This window comes from Phyllobates terribilis, unplaced genomic scaffold, assembly GCF_046119375.1.
Source record: "Phyllobates terribilis strain yellow unplaced genomic scaffold, ASM4611937v1 Scaffold_694__1_contigs__length_805567, whole genome shotgun sequence".
Classification (NCBI taxonomy): domain Eukaryota; kingdom Metazoa; phylum Chordata; class Amphibia; order Anura; family Dendrobatidae; genus Phyllobates; species Phyllobates terribilis.
This window is the reverse complement of record NW_027363454.1, coordinates 380,952-400,506: the sequence shown is the minus strand read 5'-3', so window position 1 is coordinate 400,506 and position 19,555 is coordinate 380,952. Positions and strand designations below refer to the sequence as shown.

General features: G+C 48.1%; 1 pseudogene; it reads right to left on the bottom strand.

The window, feature by feature from the left end:
- Positions 1–19,555, bottom strand: part of LOC141236383 (translation factor GUF1, mitochondrial-like) — an 83,547-nt pseudogene that overhangs the window by 13,607 nt on the left and 50,385 nt on the right.

Here is a 19,555-nt window from a genome sequence, read left to right as displayed (position 1 = left end):
ACGGGTTGTTATCCGTGAACACGGTGAATTTGGAGGAGGCAAGGTAATGCTTGAAACGTTCGGTCACTGCCCACACTACTGCCAGGAACTCCAGCTTGAATGAGCTATAATTCTCAGGGTTCCTCTCCGTGGGCAGTAGCTTTCGGCTGGCGTAAGCGATTATCCGTTTTTTCCCTTGCTGGATCTGGGACAGTACGGCTCCTAGCCCGATGTTGCTTGCGTCCGTGTGGAGGATAAAGGGCTGGCTGTAGTCTGGATATGCCAGGATTTCATCCCCCGTGAGGGCCATCTTCAGCTGGCAGAAGGACTCCTCTTCCAGCTTTTCCCACCTAAAGGGCGGCTTCTGGTTTTTGGCTTTCCGAGATTGACCTATCAGGAGGTCCTGCATAGGGGCTGCCATTTTGGTGAAACCGGGAATGAATCTTCGGTAGTAGCCTACCAACCCGAGGAACTGCCGCACTTCCTTTATGCTGGAGGGTCTTGGCCAGTCCTTAATCACGGTGATGTTATCAGGGTCAGGAGCCACTCCGTCAGCACTCACCACGTGTCCCAGGTATTGCACCTTTGGTTTCAGGAGGTGACACTTGGAGGGTTTCACCTTTAGGCCGTAGTTTGCCAGAGCTTCGAACACTTCTGCCAGGTGTTTCAGGTGGTCCTCGTAGGTCTTGGAATAGACGATGACATCGTCCAGGTATAACAGGACCGTCTCGAAGTTCCGGTGTCCCAAACAGCATTCCATCAACCGTTGGAAGGTTCCTGGTGCGTTGCAGAGCCCGAACGGCATACAGTTAAATTCGCTGAGACCCATCGGGGTGGTGAATGCGGTCTTCTCCCGGTCCGCCTCTGCTACAGGAACCTGCCAGTACCCGCTAGTGAGATCCAAAGTAGAGAAGAAGTTAGCAGATTTTAATGCAGCTAAGGACTCTTCTATCCTTGGTAACGGGTACGCATCTTTGTGTGTGATACGGTTGACCTTCCTGTAGTCTACACACATTCTCATGGTGTTGTCTTTCTTTTTCACTAAGACTAGTGGAGCTGCCCAGGGGCTACAGCTGTCCCTGATTACCCCAGCCTCCTTCATGTCTCTAAGCATCCCCTTGGCGTGTTGGTAGTGTGCCGGGGGTACGGGTCGGTATCTCTCCTTTATGGGAGGATGGTCTCCCGTGGGGATGTGATGTTCTACCCCTTTACTAGCCTGAAGTCTAGCGGGTGTTTACTAAACACTCTCTCGTACTCTCGAACCACCCGATAGACTCCCTGTTTCTGGTGTGAGGGAGTGGAGTCAGTACCCAAATGCAGTTGCTGACACCAGTCCTCCATTGGTTTCTTAGAGCCGTTACCTTCCTCTGGTTGAGATGGAGGCAAGGGTTCCACGGCCTGTACAGAGTTCTGGTTGATGGTGAACAATTTGGCTAGCGTGGCATACCGGGGCAGGTGTACTTCTCTCTCCCCGATATTTATGATGCGAACGGGCACCCTCCCATGGCGTACATCGACCACCCCCCGTGCTGTCAAAATGGTGGGCCTACTGTCTGAGTAGACGGGTTCTACCATTGCTTGGTAGTCTCTACCTCTTAGACCAATAGCTGCCCGGCACCAAATCATCATCTCACTTTTTGGGGGCATGGCAATAGGGAACTGGTCACACATTCTCACGCTACCTATCTCGCCACCAGATAGTTCCACCTGTTGCCGTTTCATCAGTGCCCGGATCTCTTTTTGGAGCACACGCTGCTGGCTGGAACTGGCGTTCTTGGCAACCTGTTGCAAAATAAGAATCACCTCTGCAAGACAATTTTCAATCACATTAGTTCCCAAGGTTATTCTAGGGTGACTCTCATGACGGTCTATGTCCACTATAATCAGTCCTTGTGCCGCCAGTTCGACTTTACCGATCTTAATGGTCACCTCTTTGAATCCCACCTGCGGCACGGGCTGACCATTGCTGGCGATGATACTCAGGTCGTCATCTGGGTAGCGGGTTATGTCCGAGTCATTCCAGTACTGTTTAAAGAGCACGTACGGGATGGTGGTCACCTGTGACCCAGTGTCTAGTAGGGCACTCATAGGAATGCCATCCAGTACCACAGGCAAGATTGGACGTCCCCCTACTATTTATCACGCCAGTTTGATGGGCCTGATGGTCTTATGCCTGGGGGTTGGCCCTCTACCCCAGGTTGTGCCCGTTTAAATGACAGTACCTTGCCACATGTCCGGGTTGATTGCAGCGGCGGCAGATGGGTCGTCCGTCCTCGTTGTATCTGTCGCTGGGTCTTCCTCTGGCCGGTGGGGTCCTCCTCAGTCGGCGCCACGGGACGTCCTCCGGTCCGGATGCCAGCTGGATCTTTCCTGGAGAAGAGACCTGTAAAGACTGCACAGTTCTGGTTAGCGCGGCAACGCTCTTAGTCAGCTCTTGGACCTGATGGTGCAGGTCTGTAGCCGGGTCACTGTTTAAAGCCTGCGCATCAGCTCCCACAGGCCCTGCAGACAAGGGCGCCGTCTCCTGGTGGTAAGTGATAGCAGGGGGCCTGTGGGTCACAGCGCCACCTGGTGCCGGTTCTCGGAGCACCTGGATGGCTCTGTCCTTGAACTGTGCAAAGTCCAGGTCAGGGTCCTGTAAGGCCATTGCCCGCAACTGGGTTCGGTGGGCATTGCACAATAGACCCTCAATAAATTGTTCAGTCAACAGCTTATCTTCATTTCCCACGCTGTCAGGGTCTGCCTGCTTAATGGCTCTCAGGGCCTCTTGTAGGTTTAGAGCATAGTCTCTTATACTCTCATGTGCCCGCTGATTACACCGGTAAAATCTGAGCTTTATTTCGCCTGAGGTGCGGGTATCAAATGTGTCTTTCAGCGGGCTAGTATTTCTCTGACAGTCCTCTTCCTCCTAGGTGGCCAGGACTTTACCTCCCTTTGGGCTGCCCCGATTAATTGGGCCACCAGGATGCTCACTTTTTGCTCTTCTGTGAGGGGGTACACCTGGAAGAGGCTATCCAGTCTTTCTCTAAAGTCATTTAGAGTATGTGACTCCCCTGAGTACTGGGGTAGCCAGGTTGCCCCCGGGATATAGGGCATGGTGAATGGCATGACTGCTGCAGCGGTTGCGCTGGCGGTGGCTGTGGCAGTGGAGCTCCCCTCGGTATCCGGCATCCTCCTCCCCCCTAGTGGACCGTGGCCTACCTTGCGATGCTCTTCTTCCGTAGGCCGCGGCTCCGCAGTCGATCGTCGGGGTTGAGGACCTGGCGTCGCGCTCCGATGACGTCAGCGTTGCTCTTCCTCCCTTCCAGGACCTTGCGCAGCGTCAGAGCGTGGGGCGGAGCGTGGGGCGGAGCTTCGGATCTCGCGCGCTTTTGGCGTCCACGCCCCTCTTCTTCCCGTGCGGCGTCCCGAAGATGGCATCCGAAGGCGGGAAGCAGCTGCGGATGGCGGGAAGAAGGCAGAAGACGGCGGGAAACGGTCCAAGATGGCGTCTGATGGCGGGAATCGGCTCCGGATGGCGGGAAACGACTCCGGACGGCGGGAAACTTCACCACAGGTAAGTATAAAAGTCTCTTTTTCAGGCACGCAGTACCCGGTGGTTGCGGGCACGAAATCCTGCCGACTACGCCAAAGTTGACGCGCCCCCTGGGCCTGTGTTGTGCAGGGGAACCCGGAACCGGGCCTGTTGTAGAATGCTGGGGGTTGTAGTCTCCGTGTGGCGGTGACCCGGTCCGTGCCCAGGGTGGTCAAACCAGTGGCAGTCTTAATGTATAGCAAATGTCCGACTACGCCACCCGTGGATTGCGGTCAGTGGGGACCGCCGCTGCGCTGCCGACCGCTGAGGCTGATGTTGATTGCGCAGCCGAGTATGGGATAACTCCCCACGGGAGAAGTAATGCCTCAGGGCAGCTAATGCGAGAGATGATGGGAGTGATGGTGTGAGGGTCCCAGTGCTAATGGTGCTGGTGCGGCAAGGAATCACAGAGACGTGAGGTGCAGTTCAGGGTCTTTACTGATGGTACAAGGCAGACCCTCCCGGGAGTACTGGCTAGTATAAGGGGCCTGGTCAGTCTGCAAGCAAGCAGGAGTTCCCCTGGCCAGGTGGAGTTGTAGGCCTCCCCGTTTATCTGCACTCTTCCTGGCTACCTTGCTGTCAGTGGTTACAAGTAACCCACATCCCTGAGTATACCGTGTGGTGCTCACCCATATGGCTGGTGACTTGGGGCCTTCTGTTAGCCTCCGCTCCTGGATGGCGGCGCTGGTCCCTTCTTTGTGACTGAGCCTCCGGGCTTCTATGGCCAGAGGACCTGGAATCCCCTGCCGGTTGGTTTCTGCTGCTGGGTATATATCAGTCCCACAGCCTCGGACTCCTGTGTCCGGTTTTAGTAACTTCAGCCAGGTCGAGCTATATCTCTGCTCACAGCCCCTGGCCTTCAGCTGCTGCTCCTACAGAGCTCCTGTTCTCACTTTCCCTCTCCAGGCTCTGACTGCTCTGCTTGTTCTGCAGGCTCTGTCTCTGTCTAACCTAATCCCGCCCCAGACCCAGCTTATAAGGGCAGATTCCTCCCCTCCCAGGTCTGGGTGGGCAGTGTTGCATGCTTAGGGCTCCTGACCAGAGAAACCTCCCACTTGCTCTCAGACATAATATCTCTATTACTGTGGCAACCAGACCCCTGGGGTGTCACACATGCAACCGGCATGGATTTATATAGTGTGTGAATGTCAAAAAATAAAAAATAAATATATACTTTACCCTCTGATGGCCCCCGGTGTCCTGCTTCGCTCGGTCCCGGCTGCCGGCAGTGAAGACTTTAGAACCTTCCGACGTCAGCGTCACGTGACCGGTCACATGACTCTGACGTCAGCGTCACGTGACCGGTCACATGACTCTGACGTCAGCGAAGGTCCTTCTTCATTCAACCGCGAAGTGCGGGGAATCAAGCAGGAGGGCTGCACGGGCCGTCAGGAGGTGAGAATATATATATTTTTTATTTTATTCTTTTTTTTTTAATGGTACCTGGGTCTGGATGAGAGTCCTCTCATCCACACCCGGGTACCATCCGCACATTAGACCGCATGAAAAGCACATCAACATATACAGTGATGCGGATTCCATGCGGTCTAATGCAAGTCAATGGCGGCAAAAGAGCAGCGTTTCCGCAAAATTAATTGACATGCATGCGGATTTCAATTGGGGAACATTGCTGCCCTTCTACCATGCGTTTTTCATGCGCTTCCGCAGCGTTTACGCAACTGCAAAAACGCCGCGGAAACGCATGAAAAACGCATCGTGTGAACTCAGCCTTACAGTGTAACCCAATGAATTAGGTTATGACCTGGAAATATGGGCCCCAAGTTGCCGTCTGCTGTAAAGACTTAATATTCTATTCTGTATTGAATGATCTTAAGGGTAATAAGCACAAGAAGAACAGTTACTTGCTCCAACACCTTTTAATGCTCTCACTATTGTAAGACTACAATATGTTTACATGTGGTGTAATTATTGAGGATTCACCATCAATATCTGCAATAAAGTTCAGTACAGAATTTGTGTTTATAAAGGAAAAATATCTGTGCAGATTTGAGAATTTCTTTTAAGACAAGGATGCTCTTAAAAAATATATATTTAAAAAAATAAATCCAACGCAGTTCGCTCTGAGGTCTGTGCTGCCTGCTCCGTTTGGAGGACCCAACTGCTCAAGCCTGTGATTGGCAGCAGCGCTCAGGTGACTAGAATCGGATGTTTCCTTATTGTTCCCATCACAGCCTCGGTGCAGGAAATTTTGGGAAGTGAGTGACGTCCTACACTAAAACTATGACAGGGACATTGATCTCTTCTTCAGTCACAAAGAGGGGGCATGATTATAGCACATGAGGCCGGACTAGTCCTGGCCAATAGATAAAGCCGCCCCCCTCCGAACTAGTCCCGGACAATAGATGCCCACCCCCCTCTGGACTAGTATTGGCGGCCAATACATTGCGCACCCCCACTTCCCCCTCTGGACTAGTCCCAGACAATAGATGCCGCAGCTCCCCCCTCCAGACTAGTCCCAGCCAATAGATCCCCCCCCTCTGGACTAGTCCCAGCCAATAGATCCCCCCCTCTGAACTAGTCCCAGCCAATAGACCCCCCCCGGACTAGTCCCAGCCAATTTGCCTATTGCTAGCAGCGATGTAAGAAATGTTTTTACTGCACATAGCAATCAACTTTTGATTCCTGCATCATAATGAAGGATAATAGCAGTTTGGGAGACTTGGAGGACATGACAGGTTTCCTTTAATAGGAATATCCCATAAAGTGTCATACATGACAAATCTATAGACTGCGTCTCTTGTTGGGATACCCTTTTCACTTTCCAGTAGCATAGGATTTTATAGCATAAATATAAAAAAACACTGAAAATTATAGTGTGAAAAACCACATGAGGGTAGTTTAACACGGATCGTTTTTTTTTTAAAGAATGCCATGCTTTTCTACTTTATTTTAATGGAAGGAGACGAACATCCAGGTTTCCTGGCCTAGATCCTCCTTTATTCACTACATTGGACACACCAGACAAAGGTAGTAATTAATACTTACGTTTCTCGAGCAATTATCCTGCTACCGATGGAACTGCTATCTCAAACAGCTCTCTTGGTATGGAGTCACGTAACCGTTCACACATTGCTTTACCCACTTCATACGCCTTTTCCCTAAGTTAAAGCGTGAGCTCATTAAAAATCACATGTAACTCAATTTCTTGTTAATTGGGGTTTATTCACCTTTGTAAAGCCCATCTCTAACGAAGAACATATCCTCTACAATAACGAGTATAAAGAAGCCCTTTAACGAGTCCTCATCTACCAAGTACCAATAATTTCTATATAGTGGCTTCCAGTCTATATAGGCACCCATCAACCTGCCATAGATGTTATTACCCAGTTTCCCTCAAACATGGGGAAGAAGCACATAAATAGGCAGATTTAACATTCAGGACAGGAGAAAGTGGCATGTCACCCAATAATAGACCAGCCCTCCGAATCAAAGGAGAACCTTTCTAGGGACCCCAACCAGTCACCCCTCCCTTAAATTCCAGCTCTAGGGGCTACATACAATTTACTATTACATATGTAATCTTCCATTTTCCCCTTAAAATAATTCATTAGGTTTCATGGCCACAACACTTACTTATGTGCAATAGTCACTAGTTCTTCCACCGGCCAACCATTCAATAAAATATTCATTTTCACCAGATCAGCAGGTTAGTATCCCGCGTCTTCATAGTCAAAGCTATATATCATAATAACATATGTATTCGTCCATTAGAAATGTTCTTACACTAATCAAAAATTGCAGATGTTCTAATACATCAAGTCCATGGAAAGTAGGTAGACCCAAACAGATATATTAACATATAAATCGGATGGTTCTGCCATTACATCCATGGTGTAGATCATGAAAATTAAGCAATATTTGACATTTACGTGAAAAAAAAAAAAAACAATCCAGGAAGGAGTTCTGACATTTACATAATATGGCGCCACCTGTTGTTTAATTTGTACAGCAACGTCAGGTCCGTCTACTGAGCTAAGTGCTAGAGGACACACATGCTCAGTCTCCGCACAGCCAGATCTCTGTGTCTGTGCACAGAAAGCTATTCCCATTGGTCCTTCACAGTGAACAGAGGATAACTGTGCAGAGGACAGGATGGGGGGACATAGGTCCATTAGCATTCAGCTTATTAGATGGACATGCAAATTGAAACACACTTTGAACACCAGGTGGTGCAATACTTAACTTCAATTTTTTTTTTTTTTGTAGTTGTACTTTCAAGTAACGTTTACGAATAACCAGTCTTGTGTTTGTGCGTAAGGTATAACACTTTCTGGCCATTATAGGACTTGTTTTTCTGGATAGTCACCAGTTTTCCCCTCTGCAGGCTTTATCTCTTAATTTTCAACAGATGCTGAGCTGGAGGGAGGAGACTCCTGGCAGCTACAGAGGGATTCTTGCTCTTTATTCCTTAGTTAGCACTAGAGATGAGCGGTGTTCGAATCGAACTGTTCGGCGAACACGAACGATTTGAAAAAAATTCGGCTGTTCGAGGCTATGTTCGATAACTGTTCGTGCACCAAAATCATAACTGGATTTTTTCTCAGTAATGCTGAAAATTAATGTTAATGCGCAGTTTGAGTGTACAGCGGGGCAGGGGATGGATCTCTGCAGAAATAATGAAGATCTCCATTTTTTTTCTCTTTCCCGCATTTACAGTGGGGAGGTGCAATCTGTCAGCCTATCAGCAGCGCACACACGGAGCGAAGTGCTTTTTTTCACACAAGCAATGGCATGTGCCATTGGCAGTGTATGTCACATGTCCAGCCATTTTCCCCGTCGCCACCATTTTCTCACTGCTGCAGCTGTGTGTTAGACGGCACCGCTGTTGCTGTGTGCGCTATACTTTGTTAATTTCAAGCCAATTTTCGCACAAATCTACAGATAGCTTGGGAGTAGGGAATAGTTGTGATTGCAGTCCTTTTAAGGACTAGGTTACATCATTTCCTATGACTTTTATCAGGCAGGTCTGTGCTCTTAAATAGATAGGTTGGGAGTAAAGACTAATTGTAATTGCAGTCCATTTCAGGTCTAAGTTACATCAGTTCCTATCAGTTTTTGCCAGGCAGGTCTGTGCCAGTGCTGTGCAAGCTTTTTTCACAGCATTTGGCTAAATCTACCAAAGCAAATCCTTTTTGGCCTCTTGCAGTGTGTGTTAGTCAGTGGAGTAGTCTATCTGTGTTGCAAGCTACACCACCTGTGTATAGAATACCAATTTTATTACTGCACCTAGTGAACTAAAACCTTTTGGGCATAGCATCATTCTATTAGTCCATCTATACTAACCTCCACCAGGTTGCAAATTCAATATAATTTTTATCTGCATCTAGCTCTGAAAAAATATTTCGGCTTGTAGCAGTGTGTGGGACTTGTTCTATTAGTCCATCTATACTATCCTCCATCAGGTTGCAAATTCAATATAATTTTTTTCTGCATCTAGCTCTGAAAAAATATTTCGGCTTGTAGCAGTGTGTGGGACTTGTTCTATTAGTCCATCTATACTAACCTCCACCAGGTTGCAAATTCAATATAATTTTTATCTGCATCTAGCTCTGAAAAAATATTTCGGCTTGTAGCAGTGTGTGGGACTTGTTCTATTAGTCCAGCTATACTGACCTCCACCAGGTTGAAAATTCAATATAATTTTTTTCTGCATCTAGCTCTGAAAAAATATTTCGGCTTGTAGCAGTGTGTGGGACTTGTTCTATTTGTCCATCTATACTAACTTCCACCAGGTTGCAAATTCAATATCATTTTTATCTGCATCTAGCTCTGAAAAAATATTTCGGCTTGTAGCAGTGTGTGGGACTTGTTCTATTAGTCCATCTATACTAACCTCCACCAGGTTGCAAATTCAATATAATTTTTTTCTGCATCTAGCTCTGAAAAAATATTTCGGCTTGTAGCAGTGTGTGGGACTTGTTCTATTAGTCCATCTATACTAACCTCCACCAGGTTGCAAATTCAATATAATTTTTGTCTGCATCTAGCTCTGAAAAAATATTTCGGCTTGTAGCAGTGTGTGGGACTTGTTCTATTAGTCCATCTATACTAACCTCCACCAGGTTGCAAATTCAATATAATTTTTTTCTGCATCTAGCTCTGAAAAAATAGTTCGACTTGTAGCAGTGTGTGGGACTTGTTCTATTAGTCCATCTATACTAACCGCCACCAGGTTGCAAATTCAATATAATTTTTATCTGCATCTAGCTCTGAAAAAATATTTCGGCTTGTAGCAGTGTGTGGGACTTGTTCTATTAGTCCATCTATACTAACCTCCACCAGGTTGCAAATTCAAAATAATTTTTATCTACATCTAACCCAGCCAATACTTTTGGGCTAATATCTCAGTTTGGCCACTCAGCTCTGCTCGGTTCCCATCCATTGTTTTTTGTGCTAACAACTCCAGAGTTGTGAATTAGTTAACCACCAAAATGAGTGGAAAAAGGCCTGCTGCTGGTGGAAAGGGGAATAGGCATGTTGGGAAGGGAAAAAAAGGTTGTGTCCGTGGGGTAGGTGTTAAAGCAACAGTAACATCTGCAGAAGAAAGACCATGTTCCAGCCAAACTAAGATGTCTACTTCTTTTAGCGGACAATGTGATAAGATCCCTTTCTTACGGCCACGCCAATCGCTACAAATTCCAGATGAGGCACAAAAACAGCAGGTGCTTCAACGGATATCAAGTGCTCCTTTAAGTGGGCTCTCCTCCACCTCAACTTCAACATCACAAATACTCCAGTCCTCAGAGGTGTCACCCCAATCGCACTTGCTTCCTCACAGCTCCCAAGTCTCCAGCTGCCCATCTGAGTATGGGGTAGAACAGATGGTTGAGTCTGCAGAGCTGTTTACTCATACTATAGCCTGGGAATCAGAGGTTGGCTCCAGAGCTTCTGTGAATCCAGACGAGGAAATGATCTGCACTGATGCCCAGAATCTTTATGAGTCGGATCCAGGACCAGATGCAGAAGGTTCTGACCATAATGTCGACCCAAGTTCCCAAACTGTAACTCCTGTTGGTGGAGACAATGAGGAAGACGATGATGAGACTCAAATACCTGATTGTAGCGACAACTTTAGTTTTTTGTCAGGGCAGGAAGAGGTTGGCTCTGAGGACGACGGGTGTGATAACACACAGGGTGATGATGACGAGGTTGGAGATCCCACTTACTGTCAACCCACAGTCAGCCAGTCGATGAGGTCAGCAGAGGAGGTGGAGGAGGATGCTAGTGACGACAAGGTCAGGTTGCGCCTTCCTGGACAGAGATGTAGTACTGGAAGCACGTCAACAACTGCATCCTCAAACAAAACTCTGCCTCTGACCACAAGTCGGGGTGGCTCTTCAGGTCGCATGGGTGCTAAGCCTTACATAGCCTGGGCATTTTTTCAGATCGATAAAGATGACCCAACTCGTGTTATCTGTAACATTTGTCAGCAAAAGCTAAGTAGAGGCCAAAAAATACATAGTTTGAGTACTTCATGCATGAAACGGCACATGGATATGAAGTATAAGTTGCAGTGGGAAGCTCACTGTGCTAAAATGCGGCCTAGCCGGCCGGGCCAACCACCGTCTGCCACATCTTGTGCATCCGCGGCCTCTTCATCCTCTGTGACTGGGGGGACAGCAGTCACACCTGTTTTGGGACGCAGACCTGCCAGACTTAATAGCTGTCTACAAATATGTCAAGGGCTGTCACATTGTAGAAGGATCATCTTTATTCTCATTTGCACAAGGAAAGACTAGAAGCAATGGGATGAAACTAAATGGGAGGAGACACAGATTAGATATTAGAAAAAACTTTTTGACAGTTAGGGTGATTAATGAGTGGAACAGGCTGCCACGAGAGGTGGTGAGTTCCCCTTCAATGGACGCCTTCAAACAGAGGCTGGACAGACATCTGTCTGAGATGATTTAGTGAATCCTGCTTTGAGCAGGGGGTTGGACCAGATGACCCAGGAGGTCCCTTCCAACTCTACCATTCTATGATTCTATGATTCTATGATTCTACCTCTTTACCCGCAACAGCCAGCGTGATTGGCAGGTCATCATTTTCTATGGAGGTGGAAACACCAGCTGGTGTTCAGCGCCGTCCGACATCGATAGCACCACCTTTGGATCAAGGCAGCCTAATATGTCCGCCTGCATCTTCCTCACAGACCGGTAGTTTGCTGGGGACACCCTTTTCAACCCCGTCTAAGCACAACAGCCAGCCCTCGGTCCCTCAGATGTGGACAAGTAAAAGACCATTTCCTCCTAGCCATGAGAAAGCTAAGAGGTTGAATTTCACCATCTGCAAGCTCTTGGCTACAGAAATGCTGCCTTTCTGCCTTGTGGACACAGAGGATTTTCGAGACCTTATGTCCGTCGCAGTGCCCCAGTACCAGATGCCCAGTCGGCACTACTTCTCAAAGAAAGGTGTTCCTGAGCTCCACCAGCATGTCGCACACAACATCACCGCTTCTTTGAGAAACTCTGTGTGTGACAGGGTGCATTTCACCACAGACACTAGGACGAGTAGGCATGGACAGGGGCGTTACATGTTGCTGACTGGGCACTGGGTAACTATAGTGACAGCAGGACAAGGGGCTGCTGTCCAAGTCTTGCCGTCCCCACGAGTTGTGCGTCAATCCTCTTTATCTCAAAGTTCCTCCACTGCTTCTGCCTCCTCAACCTCCTCTCGGTCCTCCACCTGCAACCAAAGCCTGTCTGGTCATGTCACAAGCTTTCTAACTGCGCAGAAGTGATACTGCACACCTCCTTACTATGCTGGCAGCAGGGCTCAACGTCATCAGGTGGTTTTTACTTTGAAATGTCTGGGAAATGTGAGTCACACAGCTGAGGAGTTGTGGTCAGCTCTGGAGAACCAGTTTCATAAATGGTTGTCTCCACTGGACCTGAAACCAGGGAAGGCCGTGTGCGACAATGCTGCAACCTGGGTGCGGCCCTTCACCGGGGCAATGTCACACACGTGCCTTGTATGGCTCACGTGTTGAACCTGGTTGTCCAGCAATTTTTAGGCCACTATCCCGGACTAGATGGCCTTCTGCAGAGGGCACGGTCGCTGTGTGCTCACTTCCGCCGTTCGCATCCCGCAGCTCAGCGACTTACATCTCTACAGAAGTCGTTGGGCCTGCCACTTCAACGGCTAAAATGCGATGTGCCTACCTGGTGAAATTCAACTCTGCACATGTTGCAGCGACTGTGACAGCACCGACAAGCCCTGGTGCAATACGTTCTGACGTATAGCCTGGGACAACGAGATCCAGAAGTGGGGCAAATCACGCTGGAGGAGTGGTCTCAGATCAGGGACCTATGCACCCTTCTGCACAGTTTTGAAATGGCGACGAAGATGTTTAGTGCTGACGATGCCATTATCAGCATGACTATTCCGGTGATTTACATGCTGGAGCACATGTTAAACAGAATTCAGAGTCAGGTGGTGGCACAAGAAGAGGTGGAGGAAGTAGAGGAGGAGGAGTTGTATGTGGAAGGGCTAACATCTGCAAGGTCCAGACGATCGGCAGCACCAAGGCGGGCAGGCATGTGAGGGTGGGGGAGAAGGTTTTACCAGGGCGCATGGTAGCAGCCAAACTAGTGAGGAAGGTGCAGGAGCCCAGGAAGAAGTGGAGGATGAACTGATGGAAGACTCATCAGATGAGGGAGACCTTGATCACATTTCTGTTGTGCGAGGTTGGGGGGAGAGGACAGAGGAAGGAAGCATGATTGTTACCTCGCCACCAACACAACAGGGACTTGGTGCTCCTGGATGCGCAAGACACATGAGTGCCTTCTTGCTGCACTACCTGCAACATGACCCTCGAATTGTGAGAATTAGAAATAATCCTGACTACTGGGTTGCCACACTGTTAGATCCCCGGTACAAAAGTAAATTTGCAGAAATTATTCCTGCCATAGAAAGGGATGCACGCATGCAGGAGTATCAGCAGAGACTGTTGCAGAATCTTACATGTGCTTTTCCACAAAACACCAGTGGTGCACGTAGTGAATCTCACAGTTCCAACTTGCCAACCATGAGACCGTCGAGTGTTCAGCACTCAAACCGTAACAGAAACACAGTATCTGCTGGTAACATCAATTTTGCGGAATCAATTCACCACTTTTTTAGCCCATCCTTTGCAAGGCCACAGGAGACAAGAAGTCTGACACATAGTCAACGCCTAGAGACGATGGTACAGGAGTATCTCCAAGTAAACATTGAAGCCATGACTGTGTCACTGGACCCTTGCTCTTTTTGGGCTTTCAATCTGGATAAATGGCCGGAGCTCGCCACTTACGCCTTGGAGATCTTGTCATGCCCCGCAGCCAGAGTTCTGTCTGAACGTATGTTCAGCGCTGCTGGTGGTGTGCTGACAGATAAGCGCACGCGGCTCTCCACTGATAATGTAGACAGACTCACGTTCATAAAGATGAACAAATCATGGATCCAAAACGACTTTTCTACCACTGTGTCATCCTGGGGAGAGTAAAAGCTTGATGATTTGTTAAAATCACCTCACCAACCGTTTTAAGCTTTCAAATTACTAATCATGTTTATCTGTATCTTGGCTGGAGTATAATTTGGGCCTTGTAGCAGTGTGCAGTACTGATTCTATTAGGCAATCTATACTAAACTCCACCAGATTTAAAATTACTAACCATGTTTATCTGTATCTTGGCTGGAAAATAATTTGGGCCTTGTAGCAGTTTGCAGTACTGATTCTATTAGGCCATCTATACTAAGCTCCACCAGCTTTCAAATTAATAATAATTTTTAGCTGCATCTAGCCTGGAAAATAATTTTGGGGCTCCTAGATGTGCAAGACACATGAGTGCCTTCTTGCTGCACTACCTGCAACATGACCCTCAGATTGTCAAAATTCGAAATAATCCTGACTACTGGGTTGCCACACTCTTAGATCCCCCACACTCTTCGATCAACCTTTTCATTTTAATAAAGAACAAAAAAATGGTCATTTTTGAAATTATAAGCATTAGCAGGTTATTAGAAACTGAAATCAAACAGTTTTCAACTCAAAACTTTATTCTAGGTGATGTTACATTTGCACATAGGACCCCTTGTTCGAAAGGAGCTTCTGAACTCTCTCTTCCATTGAATTTGTCAGGTTTTGGATGGTTTCGGCTTCAATTGTTTTGCATGAGGACAGAATACCCTCCCAGAGCTGTTGCTTAGATGTGAACTGCCTCCTGCCATCATAGACACTCCTTTTCACGATGCTCCAAAGGTTCTCAATGGGGTTGAGGTCAGGGGAGCATTGGGGTCACACCATAAGTTTGTCCCCTTTTATGCCCATATCAGTCAGAGATGCAGATGTGTTATGAGCAGCATGAGACGGTGCATTATCATGCATGAAAATGATCTTGCTGCGGAACACACGGTTCTTCTTCTTGAACCTTGGCAGGAAGTGCTGTTTGAGAAACTCCACATACATTATGGAGTTCATCTTTACCCCTTCAGGGATCCTTAAGGGGCCGACAATCTCTCTCCCCATGATTCCAGCCCAAAAGATTACTCCACCTCCTCCTTGTTGGCACCGTAGCCGTGTTTGCATGGGGTGTCCATCAATCAGCCATCCTCCACTCCATCCATCTGGACCATCGAGCGTTGCACGGCACTCATCGGTGAACAAAACAGTTTTGAAGTCAGTCTTCATGTATTGTTTGGCCCACTGGAGCCGTTTCTGCTTGTGTACAGTGGATAGAGGAGGTCCTTCAGAGGTTTGCACAGCTGCAAACCTCTGAAGGACCCTGCATCTTGTTGTTCGGGGGACGTTGGAGGCACCAGCAGCTTCAAAAACTTGTCTGCTGCTATGACAAGGCTTTTTTGCCGCCGCTCTTTTAACCTGACGTAATTGCCTGTAGGAAAGAGTCCTCAATTTTCCCTTATCAGCACGCACACGTGTGTACTGTAAATCAGCTACATACTTCTTGATTGTGCGATGATCATGATGAAGTGTCTTGGCAATGTTGTTTGTACTTGACCTAAACACTCCACAATTTGTTGCTTCTCAGCAGCCGACACATCCTTTTTCTTTCCCATTTTGGCAGAAAATGTAGGCTGCTTAATAATGTGGGACAGCCTTCTTAAGTAGTCTTGCCTTTCATTGGACACACCTGCCAAACTAATTAGCACAGGTGTCTGCAATTGCTTACAGTGATATAAAGAGCCCTGACACACATCACCATCAATAAGTTTAACTGACAAACAAAAAAATTCTTCCCTTATCACTCCTAAACACTTTTTGCATAATAATTTGGAACACAGTGTTCATGTGCTTTTCCACAAAACACCAGTGGTTCATGTAGTGAATCTTACAGTTCTAACTTGCCAACCATGGTCTGTATGGAGTTGTTCAATAAAGGGCCCAAAATTAAGATAACATAGACGGTAGAGGTCTCTATGAATACGAATTCCTAAGTATTTGATACCCTGTGAGGGCCAGGCAAAGGGAAAGTTGGACTGGATGGAATCCTGTATGGATTTGGGGAGGGATCGAGGGCCTCAGACTTCGCTGCATTGATTTTAAAATTTGACCATGTAACAAAGTGATCTATTTCAGCCATAACAGCAGGGATGGATATATGTGATTGAGTGATATATACTAGAACATCATCAGCAAATGCAGAGCACTTGTACTCGGTGCCTCCCACCTCAATCCACCTAATATTGGGGTTATGGCGAATTGATGAGAGCAGGTGCTCCGTCACTAGGATGTATAAGAGAGGGGACAGAGGACATCCCTGCCTTGTCCCATTGGTGATTATGAAAGGTGATGAAAATGTTCTGACGCGCCCCCTGGGCCTTGGGACACCCGGAGCCGGACCCTTTTTGGTGGATGCTGGGGGTTGTAGTCTCCGTGGCTGCGACCCGGTTCCGTTGCTCAGGGCGGTCAAACCAGTGGCGGAACTATTTATGTGGTCTTGATGTTTAAATGTCCGACTACGCCACCCGTGGATTGCGGTCAGAGTGAATCGCCGCTGCAGGGCAGACCGCTGAGGCTGGTGTTGTGGGTGCAGCAGAGCATAGTATAACTCCCCACGGGAGGAGTATAGCCTCAGGGCAGTGTATGCGGAGGATGGGGGTGATGGTGCAGGGCAGCAGCAGTAACGACACAGAGTCAGTGATGCAGTCCAGGGCCTTTACTCACAGTTTTTATTATCCAGACCACATCTGCAGGTAACGGCTGCCCACGTCGTACTGTGCTCACCAAGTGAGGGGCTCGGCCAACTCCCAGATAACTTTGGAGCGCTTCACAGGACCCCCTTTGTGTGTGCTTTCTCTGGCCTTTCTTACCCCACCAGTGACCACGCTTCTGTCCGGCTGCCTTGGGCTTCCTCTTGGTAAAATTGGCGCCAGTTTCCCTGACCCTATGTGGTGCCTTCCTAGCGGGTGTAGCGAGGGGTTGCGCCACATAAAATGTCACAGCCTCCAGTTTCTAGCTGAGGGTCGTTTCCCGCCTCCACTACTTTCTGGGACCGGTCTCCCCCTTTGGCCTGACCCCTCCACGCAGGTGGATTCGGGCGTGCGGTGGCGACTCGCCAGTCCGCACCCCTGGGATCCCCTCGTTCCTCGTTCCTGGAGCTTTCTCCGCTCCTCTTCCTTCCTTCTCCCTCTTCCAGGCCTGGGCCTCTGTTACTAGGCCAGCCTCCGGAGCAGAGCTCATGCAGAGCCCCTGCTCCCTGTCACTTCTGCTCAGACTTCTCTGCACTGAACTAAGATGGTGCCCACCTTTTATACTCCCTTCTCAATGCACCCAGGAACTGCTTACTCCCTGCTCCTGCACTACAGGGTTCCCCTTCCTCGGTGTTCCCTCCCCCCACTCCAGCCAGGGACAGGGACTGTCGTGCCCATCTCAGGGGCATATTGGTCGCCCTGCCCCACGGCAATGTGGTGTAATGCATGCAGGTGTCGGGGTCCTGATCCACACTCCATCCTTACCTGAGAGTGAGATATCACACCTCTGGGTGAGGTGCAATACCTCTGTAGCAACCGAGCCCTCGGGGTGCTACAGTTCCATTTATCTTCAGCCTAGGTGATGTATTGCGATACAGGGCTGTGATTTTGGCTATAAAAAGGTCCCCTAGACCCCTACCCCAAGCTTTTTAAGAGAATAATATATGGCGTGCCAGAAGACTCTATGGAATGCTTTCTCAGCATCCAACGAGAGTATCTAATTACAAATTTTTAACTGCATCTAGCCCAGGAAATACTTTGTGCCTAGTAGCAGTGTCTGCTAGTCAGCGGATTATCCCAGCTGTTAAGCAAGCTACACTACCTGTAGTTTGGACACTTAATTTTTTCAAAGGAAATGCTTCGGGCCCCCAGGATACTCAGTGAAGAGCATCGGGAGGCACCCCAAGGCACAGGGGCTGGGACTGACGGTAGGATGCCTTGCGGTGGACCGCCAAGCTCGATCCTTATAAAAGCTTTTTAACTGCAGAAGCTTTAGTGGACGCTATTGGAGCTGGAATTCCAGCAGCTGCTGGCATCAGACTTGCCCTCCAATAGATCCTTGTAAAAGGATTTAAAGTGTACTCATTCAAATTAGAGAGACAATTTAAATGAAAAAGCTTAGACCTGCCTCCACCGCAGGGGGGCTCGCTCAACCCACCAGCGGACAGGCACCAGTATTGGGAGAGGGGGGCTGGCCGTCAGGGTCCAACGCAGCTCTGGCACAAACACGGCGACACGGAGGTCGCACAGGCAGGAACGGACTGGCCATGTCGGCTTCGCACTTTTTTGGTTTTAGAAGGGCATGACATGCCTATATCTGTGTCTCCCCTCCTTTTACTCCTCCACCTCTTTTCTTTTCACATGACTATATGTACTTGTCACTTTTCCATGTGTTAGTTGTGTCTTCTGAACAGTTTGTCAGCTTTTGGACACCTTTGAAGTGTTTTCTATGTGTTTTCTATGTGTTGCTATGTGTTTTTGTTTGCCTGCCATTGGTTTTAACGGTGTTCGAAGGTGTTCGTCGAACAGTTCGATGAACAGTTCGTCGAACATACGGGTGTTCGACGAACCGAACCGAACTCGAACACTACGGGGGTGGCTCAACACTAGTTAGCACATAGATGACAAAGCAAAGGCATGGAGGACATTATTATTATTTCTTTTTAAAGCACCATTAATTTGTGGGTGCTGGACTTGTGAACAGGGTTATATACATATAACAAGTAGACTGGTACAGAGAAGAGGACCCCGCCCTCAAGGGCTTATAAAATACAGGGCAATGGGGAAGTTGACAGAAGAACATTATACAGCAGTACGGAGCTGTGTAGCTGTGCATCCAGCTCTTATGTAAGGTAAAACACTTAAGAGGAAGCTCAGTCCTCATTTTCCTCAGTCTGTGTCTCACTCCTCCTTCCACTCTCCATAGAGTATAACGGGCAGCGTCACGACACCACAGTGAGCCTGCTGTCCGTCTTCTCTCAGCAAGTTAGATTTGAGTTATTTTTTTTTTTATGACAAGTTCAGGAGGTAGGGGGAGTGGATAAGTAAGCAGATTTCTCTGATCAGATATATTACAAGGTGTTTTGCTTTGTTTTTTAACAATCTCCTGTTCTATTGAGTTATGTAAAGCTGGTAGAAAATACAATTTCCTTTTATATCTTGTAAATTGTAAAGTTTAATATTTTATGATGAACACAGTGCATGTGATCTCCGTATCAACAAAAGCTTCCAGGCTCTCTGCAAAAACGTGAAGACCTATGGGCTTCTTGGCTCGATACTCCTGGCCTAGCACCACTGAGATTCACAAGGTTTAGGTTGCTAAACGCTGTCAAGATTGAGACCTTGGAACGGATTTGGTTTCTTGCTCTCCTTTCCCGATTATGTACACCCTGCTATGGTGTACGGTTTTATGTACTCTCATTTATTGCTGCTGGAGAAGGTAAACCTCATAAGCCCCTTATTCCTCGAAGAGTCCGAGACCACTAGAGGAGGCCCTAGGAGATTACCTTATGG